This window comes from Mycteria americana, assembly GCF_035582795.1.
Source record: "Mycteria americana isolate JAX WOST 10 ecotype Jacksonville Zoo and Gardens chromosome Z unlocalized genomic scaffold, USCA_MyAme_1.0 Scaffold_18, whole genome shotgun sequence".
In the NCBI taxonomy this organism is placed as follows: domain Eukaryota; kingdom Metazoa; phylum Chordata; class Aves; order Ciconiiformes; family Ciconiidae; genus Mycteria; species Mycteria americana.
The window spans coordinates 5,807,781-5,825,066 of record NW_027445436.1 but is presented as its reverse complement, the minus strand read 5'-3'; the positions used below and the strand labels follow the sequence as shown (position 1 = coordinate 5,825,066).

Here is a 17,286-nt window from a genome sequence, read left to right as displayed (position 1 = left end):
TCTCTGCAAAATCCCAGATCCAAGTGCCTGGTAAGCAGCAAACCTCCTGAGACATCAGGTCAGGTTGGCAGATGGGTGCCTCTACTACATGCAATATCAACCTCCTTTTCTTCTTTGTGTAGACACTTGGTTGAGGCTTAGTTGGCTCTGACACCTTCCCTGAATGTGGTTCTTCTTCACCTGTTGCCAGGGCATTGTACCTGTTCTGTAACTGCAGAACCAGAGAGTGGAGAAGAAGCCTTAGATGTGTTGCCAGAAGTGATAACTTTCCAGCCCCCCCACCCCCCCACCCCCCATCTTGGGAGTTTCCATCCACCATTTCTTTGAGGGCAGTCTCTATCTGTCCCTCCTTCCTTGCAACATGGGGCTTGGGTTCTTGGCTCTGTAGAGTCTCTGCAAAGACCCTGTCAATATCCTGCTCATTCTCCCTGATGGTGTGCAGCCTTCTCACCACCTCTTGCAGCTCCTTCATCTGATGATTCAGTGCTTCAATCAGAACACAACTCCCAATTGTCTCTAGCACATCAGAGGCCTCAACCCAGACAGAATTCCTAAGGGTGGATGCCGGCATCCAGGTCTCTGGCTTCCGGGAGTGCCTGGGGCCTCCTCCTGGGGCTGGAGACACCCAGAGTCCTGGATGGCAGCATTCTCCCTTAGGCCCAAGTGCAAGGTCCTGCATCTAGGTCAGGGCAATCCCTGGTATCAATACAGACTAGGGGGATGAATGGCTTGAGAGCAGCCCTACAGAGAAGGACTTGGGGATGCTGGTGGGTGAAAAACTGGACGTGAACCGGCAATGTGCGCTTGCAGCCCAGAAAGCCAATCGTATCCTGGGCTGCATAAAAAGAAGCGTGGCCAGCAGGTCAAGGGAGGTGATTCTCCCCCTCTACTCCACTCTGGTGAGACCCCACCTGGAGTGGGGTCCAGCTCTGTGGTCCCCAGTACAGGAAAGACATGGACCTGTTAAAGGGGGTCCAGAGGAGGGCCACAAAGATGATCAGAGGGCTGGAACACCTCCCCTATGAGGACAGGCTGAGAGAGCTGGGGTTGTTTAGCCTGGAGAAGAGAAGGCTCTGGGGAAACCTTATTGCGGCCTTTCAATACTTAAAGGGGGCTTATATGAAAGACAGAGAGATTTTTTTTTACCAAGGCCCGTAGTGACAGGACAAGAGGCAACAGTTTTAAACTGAAAGAGGGTAAATTTAGATTGGACATAAGGAAGAAATTATTTATGATGAGGGTGGTGAGACACTGGAACAGGTTGCCCAGAGAAGTTGTGGATGCCCCATCATTGGAAGTATTCAAAGTCAGGTTGGATGAGGCTTTGAGCAACCTGATCTAGTGAAAGATGTCCCTGCCTGTGGCAGTGGGGTTGGACTAGATGATCTTTAAAGGTCCCTTCCAAGCCAAACCATTCTATGATTCTATGGTTCTGTCTGGGACAGTTGAAATGTTTTTCTCAAGGAAGACAGCAGTCTTGTGGGAAACAGCTGCAGCTCTAACTGAATGAAGCAGAATAATTATAAAGCCTATCCTCTAGATAGCATGAGGAAAAAGTCTAATTATAAAACTATCTCTTAGAGAGTAAGAAGTGCAGGGGGAAAGTGAGAATTGCTAAGTCAGGTGAATTAAAATTTGCAAAGAACATTAAAACACATAGACAAAGGCTCTTCAGCTGTATGAATAAAAAGAGAATGAGGAAAGACATAGAGCTATCATGCATTGTTGATGGCATAGAGATTAAATAAAGATTACGTAGTTATAATTCTGAAGTTTTACTTTTCAGTAAGGATGATGATATGAAAGGGAGGATGAGTGGTGGTAGTGAGAAGATAGATATTAATATTGCCATCTACAAGAGGGAAGCAAAAGTCAAGCAATTAAAGCACTCAGTTGTGGGGATGAGTCAAATAATATAAATCCCAGGATTTTGAAGGAATTGATATATCTAGTCAGTGGTCTAATAGCCAGATAGGTTATGCCAGACTAACATGATAACTCATTTTGTAGATGAAAGATATTTTATCAAAGGGAGCGTGGTAAATTTAATATAGATGGATTTTAGTAGAGCATTTGATATGATACCACAAGAAAATTGTTAGTTAAGATAAAAAAAAGAGTGTAATGCAAGATTTCTAAGATGTATGAGGAGTTGGATAAAGATGTGAATAAAAGCAATGTTGAAAGAGGAACCATTAGGCTGGAAGGAAGATAACACTGAAGTTCTTGAAAGATTTGTGTTGGGATGGATTCTAATATATTAATGATATTCATTTAATATCCACCTGATCATGGGCCTGATCCATTATATGAAAAATCAAGCTTAGTTGTGAAGTCTTGGCTAGCAGGGGACAAAGGACAAGAAAGAAACACTTCTGTAAAGTAAAGCCCATCTGCCACAGGGAAAAATTACTCAACTCACATGGTTTAAACCAAATCAGGTGGTTTATTGATTTATTAGCAACACATGATTAATTTGCAATCAGTGAACTACATTCAGGATCCATATCAGCAATATCATTCAGGATCCATATCATACATTCAGGATCCATATCAGCATATTTTTCTGTTGTAACAGAAAAAACACAATACCAGACACACACAAAAGTTCAGTAAACACCTACACCTGAACACCTAAAACCCTTCTGTAACTAATCCCAAAATAATCCCCCGTGCGTGCACACACACACACAAAGAGGCAGTGTGGGTTACAAACACATACCCCCTTCTGGGAGTATGTGTTTCCCTAATTGCACACCCCTTCTGTTGGAGAGGTGGGTGTTCCAGCTTTAGGTGCACCTGTGCTACTCCCTACAACCCACTCATCCACATGCTGGTGAGAAAGCCCCCCATGAGGTTACCTACACACACCTGAAGGGTGCACCCTATGCTGTCAGCCCACTAGTTGGATGCAGGCTATTCACAGCATCCCACAGGAAAGGGGGCTGCTCTGCCAGGTCTAAACAGAGGTTGAGATGCTGGAGGGGCCACATCTGGCAGTATCAAACACAATTTTGAAACTTGCTGTTTCCGGTCCAAGGCCTCTCCTCCCTTGATTCAGATTTTCACGCTGCTTCTATTCTTTTCAAGCTGACTCCTTTGTTTCAGAAATCTCTTGGTAATTAATTCCCAGGTTACTGTTTAATCCAGCTGATGGTTATTTTTCTCTTTAACATGATCAGTTTGGGGCAAATGTCCTCTCAATCACACTTCCATTCATTCCAGGTAACACCCACCAGGTTATATCATTCCTACACCCTGTGCTTGTAATATTGCCCCTATTAGTTTGCAATACATATTCTGATTTTACTTCTGCATGGGTGATGTTTCCCTCTATAATTTCAGCTGGTGACATTTGAACCAAAAGCAAATCCATCTATACGGGGTATCACTTTTCATGTTGTTTGTGGACACTGCCACTTTCTATCCCTGTACATCTCACAATTGCTTAAACTAATCATATCAGCTTGTCGTATACCAGAACTGTTGGGTGTAACACTGCACCATTGTGAATTTAAGGACATTGTGGGCCAGTTTCATTGTTCTGCGTCAAAGCGTTTTTAACCAACATTGTTGGAGGTTTAACTTTTTCCTGCACATCTTATTTTCCAGAACCATCCTGTTGACCTCAATCTTATAATCAATTGCAGCTGACAACTGCCTTGTTTCAAAGTTAGAGGGTGTCTTATCTTTTCCTAGTAATCAGTCAATTTCCTTCTGCCACCACCCCATCTGTACTTGAGACATCAATGCTTGCGTTTCCATATTGAGTTGCTGTTGTATTATATAACATGTTAAGTTCTTTAAAGAATCATTTATTGTTCCTGCCAAACCAAAACCTGCTGTTGCAGTGGCATTAAACAATTTTTGTTCCTATACAAATTCTAGTTTTACAGCTTGCACACCTCCTTGCAAAGCAACCCTGCTTGATTCTATCCACATGCCTATAAATTTTACTGCATCTTGGAGTTGAGCTTGGAGGCTTCCCATTTGGGTTCCTATTCTTAGACTTTCTAAAACACTGAGTGTACCTGACCTGTCTCTTGCTTTTTGTAAAATCCCCTGGCCTTTCATCATTCCCCATAATGCTTTATTTGTGAGACCATGACATTATTATGGTTTTGTTAAATTTCATTTGAATAATATATTCACTCCAAGGGCCCTCACCTCTTTCTTTTTCCTAATGAAAATGATTGCCAGGTGTTTACATTAGTCTTGTTAATGTCAGTTTCCAGAACATAATATACTGTAGTCAAATTGACCCGGGTTTTGTTGCATTGGCCCAATATTGCCCTATCAAGTTATCTCCTAAATCTAAATAAAGTGTTATTTAACTGGTTTTCCATTTCCCTTTTGACACTGTTGGTTGTTTTTCCTATATTACCAAATTATTCCTGATTTACTGTTGGTGCCTAATTCTGCATTGTTGGTGGTTCCTCCACTTAGGGAAATGTTGCATCCTTTGCCTGATTCCCACACCACCCCTACTTATGAAAGTTCTCTCATTCTGACAATTCTATCTTTGCTACTTGAGGTGGTGGTCAAAGTGATGTTCTCGGTGGCTTCAGTTTTGATTGACTGTTCAAAAATGGTTGCATTATTCCATCCAGTTGTGGTGTCAGATGATTCAGCAATATATATCCCCCATGTGAAGCTGAACAGTATCACCCAGGAAATGGCCATTTTGGTTTCTCTGTTATACCTGTAAAGACAGAAACAAAAACCTGCCTCCCTTTTTTTCCTAGTAACTGTTACAGTAATGTCTTTTAGCTTAGGGGCCATATGAGGTCATTCGGATACACCCTGAGATGGATCTTGTGGACCCTGGGATATTATATGGGTCCAAACAACTGCCATATTGCACTCTTAATCTTCATGCTTACTTGATTCCCAGATGACTCCATCCCATGTTTCTGGATCCCAATCCTCACTCTGAACTGCCATTAAGTCTTCCAAATCCTGTTTCCCTTTGTTCTTTTTCCCGTGAATGTGTTCTGCCTTTTGTGCAGCCATCACCACTGTCACCTGCACTAGCTTCTGAGCCTGCTGAGCATTCTTAGCTTCAGCACTCTTGGCAGCCTGTTGCAAACACTTTATCCTTTCTTTATAATCAGCAACAAGTTCCTTTACTTTCTGACTCTCATCCTCCTGATCACCTTCTACAACAAAGTAACATCTTCTGTTGACATAGGGACAGTAGCGGATATTGTTTACCTGGACTTCAGCAAAGCATTTGACCCTGTTTCCCACAGCCTTCTCCTGGATAAACTGGCAAGTTGCAGACTAGATGGGTGGTCTGCGAGATGGGTAGGAAATTGACAAATAGGCTGCACCCAGAGGGTGGTGATCAATGTTTTTTTTACTCAGACTAGCAAGCTGTCACAAGTGGAGTCCCCTAGGGATCAATACTGGGCCCCATGCTCTTCAACATCTTCATAAATGATCTGGACGATGGGATTGAAAGCACCCTCACCAAGTTTGCTGATGACACTAAACTGGGTGGTGAGGTGGACACATCAGAAGGGAGAGCCATCTTACAGAGAGACCTGGACAGGCTGGAAGAGTGGGCAAGCAAGAACAGTGTGAAGTTTAGCAAAGACAAATGCAAGGTCCTGCACCTGGGACGACATTACCAAAGAGCCCAGTACAGGCTAGGATCTGTGTGGCTGGGGAGCAGCCTTGCTGAAAGGGACCTGGTGGACAACAAGCTGAACACGGGTCAGCAGTGCGCCACCGCAGCAACAAAAGCAAATGGGATCCTGGGCTGCATCCACAGGGGCATTACTAGCAGAGATAGAGATGTGATCATCCCACTCTACTCAGCGCTTGTCAGGCTGCACCTGGAGTACTATGTCCAGTTCTGGTCCCCACAATTCAAGAAAGATGTGGACAGACTGGAAAGGGTCCAAGGGAGGGCCATGAAGACGATCAAAGGGCTGGAGAACCTGTCCTATGAGGAAAGACTGAAGGAGATAGGTCTTTTCTCCCTGGAGAAGAGAAGGCTCAGGGGGGACCTCATCACAGTATTCCAGTACTTAAAGGGTGGCTACAAAGAGGATGGAGGCTCTCTCTTCACAAGGAGCCACATGGAGAAGACAAGGGGCAAGGGGTTCAAGTTGCACTGGGAGAGGTTTCATTTCAATATAAGAACGAAATTTTTTACAGCAAGAACAATCATTCACTGGAACAACCTCCCCAGGGACCTGGTGGAGTCCCCATCACTGGAGGTTTTCAAGATGCAATTGGACAGGGTGCTAGATAATCTCATCTAGGCTCCCTTTCACACAACAGGTTGGACCAGATGATCTTTCATGGTCTCTTCCAACCTGGGCTGTTCTATGATATATGCCTTACTCCCATCTCAAAGTGTGGTCATCAATAGCTAACACAAATAGCTACATCAATCACCTGTCTTTCTCATACTATTCCTTGCTTTACTTAGTACAGAAATTTTCCCCCATCCCCTCAATAGAATCATAGAATGGTTTGGGTTGGAAGGGACCTTTAAAGATCATCTACTCCGATCCCCCTGCAATGAGCAGGGACATCTTTCACTAGATCAGGTTGCTCAAAGCCTCATCCAACCTGACTTTGAATACTTCCAATGATGAGGCATCCACAACTTCTCTGGGCAACCTGTTCCAGTGTTTCAACAATTTTTTTATGATGTTCACAACATCATAAAAAAATTTCTTCCTTATATCTAGTCTGAATCTACCTTCTTTTAGTTTAAAACCATTACCCCTTGTCCTATCGCTACAGGCCCTACTAAAAAGTCTGTCCCCATCTTTCTCATAAGCCCCCTTTAAGTACTGGAAAGCCACAATAAGGTTTCCCCGAAGCCTTCTCTTCCCCAGGCTGAACAACCCCAACTCTCTCAGCCTTTCTTCATAGGAGAGGTGTTCCAGCCCTCTGATCGTTTTTGTGGCCCTCCTCTGGACCCACTCTAACAGGTCCATGTCTTTCCTGTACTGAGGACTCCAGAGCTGGATGCAGTACTCCAGGTGGGGTCTCACCAGAGCAGAGGGGGAGAATTACTTCCCTTGACCTGCTGGCCACGCTTCTTTGTATGCAGTCCAGGAGATGATTGGCTTTCTGGGCTGCAAGCGCACATTGTCCAGCTTTTCACCCACCAGCATCCCCAAGTCCTTCTCTGCAGGGCTGCTCTCAACCCCTTCATCCCCCAGCCTGTATTGATACCAGGGGGTGTCCTGACCCAGGTGCAGGACCTTGCACTTGGCCTTGTTGAACCTCATGGGCCCACTTCCTGAGCTTGTCCAGGTCCCTCTGAATGGCATCCCTTCCCTCAGGCATGTCAACCACACCACTCAGCTTGGTGTCATCTGCAAACTTGCTGAGGGTGCACTCGATCCCACTGTCTATGTCATTGATGAAAATATTGAACAGCACTGGTCCCAGTACGGACCCTTGAGGGACACCACTCATCACTGATCTCCATCCGGACATTGAGCCGTTGACCACTACTCTCCGGATGCGACCATCCAGCCAATTCCTTATCCACCAAACAGTTCATACATCAAATCCGTATGTCTCCAATTTAGAGAGAAGGATGTTGTGGGGGACTGTGTCAAAGGCCTTACATAAGTCCAGACAGATGACACCCGTAGCTCTTCCCTTGTCCACTGATGTAGCCACTTCATCATAGAAGGCCACTAGGTTGGTCAGGCAAGACTTGCCCTTGGGGAAGCCATACTGGCTGTCTCGAATCACCTCCCTGTCCTCCATGTGCCTTAGCATAGCTTCTAGGAGGATCTGTTCCATGATCTTCCCAGGCACAGATGTGAGGCTGACAGGTCAGTAGTTCCCAGGGTCCTCCTTTCTACCCTTTTTAAAAATGGGTGCAATATTTCCCTTCTTCCAGTCACTGGGGACTTCACCTGACCGCCATGACTATCATGGAGAGTGGCTTGGCAACTACATCAGCCAATTCCCTCAGGACTCTGGGATGCATCTCGTCAGGTCCCATAGACTTATATATGTTCAGGTTCCTCAGGTGGTCTTGAACCTGATCTTCTCTTACAGTGGGAGGGACTTTGCTCCCCCAGTCCCTGCCTTGAGGTCCATCCACTCGAGAGGTGTGGGAAGAGAGATTGCCAGTGAAGACTGAGGCAAAAAAGTTGTTGAGTACCTCAGCCTTCTCCTCGTCCATTGTTACCAGTTTGCCAGTCGTGTTCATCGGGGGGGTACACTTTGGCCTTCCTTTTCTGGCTGACATACCTGTAGAAGCCCTTCTTGTTATTCTTTGCGGCGCTTGCCAAATTCAGCTCCAGCTGTGCCTTGGCCTTCCTGACCCCATCCCTACACAACCGGGCAGTGTCCCTATACTCTTCCCAGGATACCTGTCCCTGCTTCCACTGCCTGTGCATTTCCTTCTTGCCCTTTAGTTTGACCAGCATGTCTCAACTCAGCCATGCTGGTCTCTTGCCTTCCTTTCCTGATTTCTTACACCTGGGGATCCAGAGCTCTTGCACTCTATGGAAAGCATCCTTAAAGATCTGCCAGCTCTGTTCTGCTCCCTTGTCCCTGAGGGCAGTTTCCCAGGGGGTCCCATTGACTAACTCCTTGAAGAGCTGGAAGTTTGCTTTCCTAAAATTCAGGGTCCTGACTTTACTCTTTGCCTGTCCCATATCCCTCAGGACTGCAAACTCCACCAGTGCATGATCACTGCAGCCCAGGCTGCCTCCAATCTTGATGCCTCTGATTAGCTCACTTGCATTGGTGACCAACAGTAACAGATCCAGTAACACATCCCCTCTGGTAGGGCTGTCTATTACCTAGCCTAAGAAATTATCCTCAATGCACTCCAGGAGTCTCCTGGATTGCCTACAGCTCGCCATGCTACTTTTCCAGCAGATGTCGGGGTGGTTTAAGTCCCCCAGCAGGATGAGAGCCTGCGAGCGCGATGCCTCCTGTAGCTGGAGTAAGAAGGCTTCGTCAGTAGGCTCCCCTTGATCAGGTGGCCTACAGTAGACACCAACCACAAGGTTCCCTTTGTTGCCTCGGTCTCTAATTCTTACCTATAAGCTTTCAACCTGCTCGTGGCTATTCTTCAGGGACAGCTCTTCACACTCTATCCATTTCTTGATGTAGAGGGCAACCCCTCTGCCCCTCCTTCCTTGCCTGTCCCTTCTGAACAGCCTGTAGCCATCGATAGCAGCGCTCTGGTCACAGGATTTGTCCCACCAAGTTTCAGTAATGGCAACTAGGTCGTAGCTTTCTAGCAGTACAGTGGCTTCTAACTCCTCCTGTTTGTTGCCCATGCTGCGTGTATTGGTGTAGAGGCACTTCAGCTGGGCTGTCGGAAGTATCACCTTTTTAGCGGAACACCCCTTAATTCCTTTGAGGTATTTCACTGGTGTTTCCCTGTTGGCTCCTATTACCTCAGGAGCCCCTGACTCGTCTCTGTAAGACTTCAAGTGTGCTCCAGTGTACCCAGCAAGTCTCAGAGCAACAGGCTGAGGGCCCTTGCTAGCACCCTGTCCCTCAAACCTTAGCATGTCATCCCATGGTTTGTCACAGGCAAGCCTGATATTATCCCCCTCCTCCTTCAAGTCTAGTTTAAAGCTCTGTCAATCAGCCCTGCTAGCTTGTGAGCAAAGACCGTCTTCCCCCTTTGAGAAAGGTGAATCCCATCCAATGCCAGCAGGCCTGGTGCCGTGTAGACCATCCCATTATCGAAAACCCCAAAATTCTGGCGGTGACACCAGCCACAAAGCCATGTATCAATAGACTGGGTCTGTCTGTATCTCTTTGGATATGTAAGTCTTCCAGTATCACTGCCTGCAACTGGAAGGACAGAGGAGAAAATTACCCGGGTTCCAGATTCCCTTACCAACCATCCCAAGGCCCTGAAGTCTCTTTTGATTAGCCTTGGACTATGCATTGTGGCTTCATCGCCACCCATGTGGAAAAGCAGTAATGGGCAATAGTCTGAGGGCTGTATCAGGCTAGGAAGTTTCCTAGTGATGTCCTTAACCCAGGCCCCAGGGAGGCAGCAGACTTCCCTAAGAGGAGGGTCTGTCCGGCATATTAGACCCTCTGTTCCCCTCAGAAGGGAGTCACCTACTACTATAACCTGTCTTTTTTTCCTTGTGGAGGTGGTCACGATATGGGAGGTAGGCCTTTCTGACCTTGGCAACACCTCTGGTGTAGATGGACCATCATCCACATCATCCATTGACTGACCTTCCAAATCCAGAGCCTCATACCTGTTGTACAGAGGCACCTGGGAAGGCAAGGTAGGCAAGGAGGGGGTTCACCTGCCACCCCGAGCGTGGACTTGCCTCTATTCACTCCTTTCCTTTAAGCTACTGCCTTCTGCCTGGCGGGAGGAGGATACAGGATCCCCTTGATCTTGTGTTTTTTCTGGTGGCTGTTCCTGTTTCTGTCTCAGGAAAGGCAGAGCATGGTTCCACCAATCTATCTCTTTCTCAGACTCCCTGATGCTTCTTAACCTGTCCACTTCTTCTCAAAGCTCTCCCACCAAGCTGAGCAGATCATCTACTTGGTCACACCTCATACAGCTGTTCTCACTACTGCCATCAGGTACTAGTGAAAGGCTCTGGCACACCCTGCAGCCTGAGATCTGGATGGCTGCATGTTTTCATGGGAGCTCTGTCTGGGTTGCCACATCCATTCTGGTGAGTGGAGAGGACATAGCTTTCTGCTGGGTGGATACCATAGCTAAGCTCCTTCTGGGAGGGTGATGACCACCAATTGAACTGACCTTTGGAGCTGGTAGGGTGATGACACTCCTCACGCACAAACTGACACACTACACCCTGGTTGCTAATGCTCCCTAGGCTGCTTTTTATAGGCGGGGGGGTGGGGTGGCCGCGGTTGCTCTGGCAACGCCCAGGCCTCGTTAGCGTCTCTCGCGAGAGCTGCCGGCTCCTGGCAGGTCTCTCCACTGCCCTGGTGTTTCCCTGTCTCAGGAAACCCCCCCTGTACGCCAAGATCTGCTGCTCCGCTGCGGACCGGACAGGCACCGGAGCAGCTCGCCTCGGAGACTCAATGTTGCATTACTGTTCAAAGTACAGAAGCACTAGAACAGTTGTAAAAATAGAATTTTTAACTTCACAGGAGTTTGTCTGCTAGCTTTTATTTTCAGAAGTTTAATTGTTTGAATGAAGTCTTCTAAAACAAATCATCCTGAAGCAGATATCTAACATTTAAAAATAAACAAACAAAACCCTTGCCTAGGTAATTAATTTCCCAAAGTTACAAAAAAAAAGAAAACATTAGGAAATTGTACTTATTAGCCCCTCTGATAGCTGTGCTTTTTTTTCACTACACTGTTCTTACTGTTGTCTCTAGTATGAATTTCTAACACCAAATTATGAGTGGGATATTATTTCATTAATCTTTTGGTATCTATAAACGTATTACCTTTGTGTCAGGGATTGCATTTGCCCTCTGTAATTTAGAATTAAAATCACAAGTGGGGAAAAACTTGGGGATGACACTGACATTTTTAGACATAAACATCATCTTTACAGACCCCATCTGCAATGTCTAAAGTGTTTTGGTTTTGGATTTTGTTGCAATTATTTCTACACTTAAGAAACTACTATCTGCAAGTTAGAAAAGGTGCCCTTGTAGGTGTTAAACCTTGGTCTGTATTTGTGATATAAGACAATTGTTTAGGGTGTTAGGGAATTTTTATTGTACCCCTTGAGGTGAATTAAACACACATTTGTGCTTATATATAAAAAGATTTAATGAGCGATGCATTGGACAGAGTCCTACCGCAATAAGCGGTTCTACAAGGACTCTGCAAAGATGCAACATGAGCCAATTCCTTACATACTTACACCTGTGCCAATCATGTGAGTGTCTGTATCGGGCACCTTTAGCCCGGTGTTTGGTTCATCCCCTAGCGCCAGTTGTGTTTACCAAAAGTGGCCCCTGAGCACTTGCACTCCACGATTGTTACAAGACAATACCACGGCATTTCTTATCTCATCAGGCAGTTTCACCCGTTCTGCAGTTGGGCCTTCTTGCCCTCCATGCCAGATCATTCCTTTGTCACGAATTACCATTGTTGAGCAGTTACAATTTGAATTTCCCCTTCAAGGGGAAAGATGGTTGAAATGAATATGTCCAGCACTTCCGTCTTTTTTTTCCAGTTCTGATACTCATTTTTAACCTTTCTGTCTTTCATTCCCTCTGAAATTGAGAATGTCCACATAGAAGGCTGGTGTAGAGATTAATTTGTAATTCTTTTCTTATGTTTTTAGAAACCAAAGTTTCTCTATATGACCAGGGTAATTATTTTACCCTTTTGAAATTAGGAACAATTTTACTGGAAATAAAAACATGGTTTTACTGAACTAGGAATTTATATGCCAAATGAGATCAAGCTGAGCCCTAGCTGCTCTGTTTGCACCATGGACATGCATGCTGCCTTAGACTCCAAAACCATCTTCTTCCTCCTGTGAGTGCTTTCCCTTATTTTTAAATTTCAAAGTAAGATAAACTATTAGTCTAGAATCCTCAAAAGTTAGTTTTTCCCTTTCCTGATTTATAAATGCAAAAAAATTCATTTGATCCAATATTCCTCCACCTTCCCTACAACTTCACTGTACTCTCCTCCCTTGCAGTAGTTTGTTCTTTAATGCCTTGGTGACATTTTGCTGCATCTGTTACTTTGCATTAACTTTGCTTAGATAGCAACAGTTGACTCCTACCAGATCTCTATGACCATAATAACTCTGTTGTATGAAGTGGTGTGCTTCTGTGATCCACCTACTCTCTACTCAGCTCATTAGACCTAGACAAAGTAGTGAGTGTAGAGCCTTACCTGATAACTTCACAAAGCTTCCTCCTCTTAGTAGGTGGTTGTTAACCATATTAAATAAGGCAATAAATTGGAGAGTTGGGTCATTGTGTCCTGCCCATGTTTCTTGCTTGAACAGAAGACTTCCCATATTTTTGGTGTGTAGCATTTTCATCACTGCATCATTAAAGCTAAAATTTTTTAAATTAGTACTTGTACCATCCTAGTTTTGACAGATTAGTTCAGGGGAGAGGATTTTTCTTTGTCTGTAAAATTGTTTTAATTTGGACTGTTTCAGAGGTTTCCTCAAGTGACTAGCTTTTAGCTGTGTTATAAAATAGTGAGTAATGTAACTGGTCATCAGTAATGTAAATAGTAATTAATTATACCAATCAATACTCTGAAGTCTTCAAGCATACAAAATAAATAGTTGTGATTGATACCCTGATCAAGATTATGGCCTGTGTAGCCATACATCAAAAATAGGAATTGCTATTTCTATCTATTCCCATTTGAATAATAGGGAAATGTCTTCCATCTACTAGTGAAGTCAAATAATCTTGGAAAGGGAAAAAAAATAAAATAAATTTAACAAAAGTGAATAATCTCTCCACCTGTCTGGATTACTGCTGGAAGGTTATAAATACAAAATAACAACCTTACCATGAAGGTGGGTTTTTTGTATTTGGGATTTTTTTAGAACAACTTCACTGTGAGTTGCACTTGAATGGGAGTTGTAATTAGCACACTAGTGCTAGGTGTGAGAACTCTGACTAGAGCAAGCATGCAGGACTCTTCACTAAACCCATGTAAATGGAATTTCAGTGTTTGTTGAGGTGTGAAATTTGCCAAAGAAATGTGAACATCTTGCAGTTTCAGCTACATTGTTATTTTTCCTTTCTGGTTTCATTAGTTTCAAATACCTGAAGGGGAAAGAGTTTTGATAAAAAGGAGTAGTATTCCTTAAGGAATTTTAACCTATATAATATGTAAGTATTCACACGTGAACACACATGGGAATAAAAGGATTAACTAATACAATAGTAGTGAACCATCACTCATCTTTCTGTCACAGTCAATTCTGTTAATTTATTCTGGTCACTCTTGCTCTTCAACATGTAGTCTGCTAGTTGCTAGGCAAACATAAATGATTACTGCTCATGCTTTTTTATATGGTGGCTATAGAGTTTATTATTTTTTGTTTATAAAAGTGGAAATATGGATTAAAAACCAGAGAATGGCATTCAGAATTAATAATTTTCTTCCACCATACCCATAACACTCATTTTTGATTACATAAATATTGTCTTTTCAAACATGCAATATGGAAACACATACAAAAAGGGAGCAGGAGGTAATGTTTCTGTGATAGGAGATTCTGGGAAAATGGTACTATAACCAAATGTAACCAAAGTGATTAGTTTGTTCTTTTGTAACTAAGCAACATAGGGATAGGAGCCGGGTAGACAATACTTTAATATTGTGTTTATCCATCTATGGCTATGGATATGCCGCCATGCCCAAAGACAATAGGACGAGGAGTAGTACGGACATGCTGCTATGCTCCCAGTACAGCCCCAGCCCATCTTGACAATGAGTCGAGGAGTAGTTAGAATAATTGGTTTGTGTTAGAATAGGAATAAGGGTGCCAATCGTTGTTAGGGACCATGCACCATGAAGAAGGAAAACGGGTTACATAAGCAAGGTGGGATTGCGCATGTCCAGAAGAAGGGGTCAACTAAAGGACACACCTGTACGACCACCAAGGACCACCAGAGACCCCCACGGAAGCCCCTCGGAGCTCAAGGACGCATGCGTAATGACCACGCAAATATGATAATTAGTTCTGGGAAATAGAATGAATATGCATGATCATTCTGGGAAATTTGATGCATATGTATGTAATTGGATAATATAAGCTTTGGTTGATGTAACCTGTGGTATGCATGCTAGGTGGAATGATCCCCCGTACATCCGGTGCTGTATTAAAGAATGCCTGCTTCTTAATACTGCATTGGTGTTAAGGAGTTTGATTCCCGATTTCGGTGACAGTACAACAGAATAAGTTGTTATTGATCTGGGTAGACAAAATTAAAGGGCAGTACATCTGGTTTTACCATTTACATGACAAATCAGGAGACATGCTCTTTGTGGGGTTTGGGGGGGTTTTTTGGGTTTTTTTGTAAGCATTTTGAAGACTATGTTTCATATTTACTATAATGGTGCAATTGTAAATTTGTGTTTGTTCCCATTAAAGTATAGTATTAGCTGCTGAAAGTAGAGTTTTACTGCTTTCTTTTTAAAAAATTAATTTAGTTTTTACCAATTTTTGTTTTAATGGAAAAATGTTTTTTTTTAATTTTTGAGAAAGTACAGAGTGAGTTTGTCTACAAAATAACATACCTTCTGGCTTCTGAAGACACAGTTTTGTCACAATATTGGATGACTCCACAAGTCATCTGCTAATTGTGTGCTAATTTTGCAAGTAACTTGTGCCTTTTAAAGAATTAGCTTATATCTGCATGATATATGTTGTAAAACAGAATTAAAAGAATATTAAGTTTGTGAAGTCAAGCAGGCAGAAGGTAAGTACAGCCTGTAATGTCATGACAGAGTACTGGTTTCATTTGTTTTTTTCCACAGGATCTTTGCCTCATATGCACAAGATGGGCAATGATCACTTAATGAACAGCTATTTGTTCTTTTGCTTTATCTTCATTCCTGAATACGTGGTTTGTGCCTTACTTGTTGTATCCATTATTCAAACCCTATTAGAAGACAGAATTATGAATTTTCTTACGGGCTTCTTTATGGTGTTCATCGGTATATAGTATCTAAATGCTTTGCAAACATATAATTGAGTTTCATAACACCATAGAATTATTTTAATTTTATGGATGACAAATAGAGACTTAAACTTTAAGATACCATTTGGACACCAGAGGTCTGTTTTCAGAGTACTTACTGGTTTATATGTTCAGGAACAAATTTCATTGATGTCATTTGCAGCTGTTAATGTTCTACACTTTTGGTTATTAAAGAAAATAATGTAAATGTATCTTTTGTTTGCAACTTCCCATTTCTCTTTGAAAATGCAAACTGAAACAAAAACAAATCTTGCCATGTGGAATCACATTGTCACTCACATAGATCATTGATAGGATTGGAGCCTTTAAATCCACAGTACAAACCTCTCTCCCTTTGACTCATGAAGTATAAAAGTAGTAAATTGACCTCTTCTGTGTGAATCAGTGCTAGAAGGGGATGAGAGACAGAGCGGCATGACAATTTCACAAATATTTGCTGATGGGAGAAGAATAATGAGAATTCGGATTAGGATTATCTGTCTATTTTATTATTTTCTCTTATTACAATATCCAGGTGCTTCCCAAGTAAATCAGATCTGTTTGGTGAGTTGCTAGTAACCTTTCTGGAGTTTGACTGGTTTTCTCATGTGTGGTACAGAACAGGGTGGTCTGGCCTCAACAGCTATAAGGGTTGGATCTATGCTCAGAACACTTTCTCTTCCCTGGTGGATATACATAGCCAGCCTTCTCTTCTCACCCTGCAGCAGCAGCTGCTAAAAGTATATTCCTGCACCTGCCATAACCTAACAGGCATTTGACTGCTAGGATTGTGTTTGCTGTAAACTGGATGGAAAAATACTCTACACAAGATTTACAACACAGGATATTGATTGGACCACACCGAATAGGAAGCTGTGCTTGGAATATTTGAATTATTGTCCTTCTCTCTCATACAATGTCTATAAGAAGAAATGTCCTAGAACTAAACCAGAACATTAAGAAATCTTGGATCAGTTAAACAACATCTCCATGTAAAAGAAAACTGTTTATTCCTAATTGTTCTTTGACCTACTAGGTCCATAGGCAAAATAGTATCTACCCAAATCCTGAGACTATTTTACACATTAAGAGATCCCTATTGAGAAGGCATAAATGATGACATTCATAGAGGACACAGCTGTCCCATACATCTTATCCTCCTTCATCATGACAGAATTACCTAAATTAACCTTTGATTCAGCATTAGTTCCAGTGTGTCTGATAAGATACCTGCAGTTTCAACAGAATGCTGTATTGTGGAGGACAGCTGTAAGAGAGAAGCTCAGGTGAGGGGCTCAAGAACTGGCAGCAGGCTCTGTGTTGCCCAGCTCCTACAAATTAACATTCAAAGGTGGAAATGAGAAAACAGGGCCCCTTTGGAGTAAGTTGTGATAGAATTAAGCAGTGATATTTCTGTCTGTGAAATATGGGCTGAGAAACACTGGTGAATGCTGTCTATGTAAACAGGCTACAGTTCTTCTCAGAAGCTGCTTTTTCTGCTACCATGACTGTCAGATAAATGGCAATACATACATAAATATATATATATATATATGCTTGAGCCCATAAGGGCCATCAACAGATCTTTCCTCTCCAAATAACTCATAGTCAGCTATTACCTGGGAAGCCACAAATGAGAGC

General features: G+C 43.2%; 1 protein-coding gene across 6 annotated transcripts in view; it reads left to right on the top strand.

Moving 5' to 3' along the window:
• LOC142402962 (SWI/SNF-related matrix-associated actin-dependent regulator of chromatin subfamily A member 2-like) overlaps window positions 1-17,286 on the top strand; it is a 204,103-nt gene that overhangs the window by 178,470 nt on the left and 8,347 nt on the right. The gene's annotated exons all lie outside the window — the stretch shown is intronic.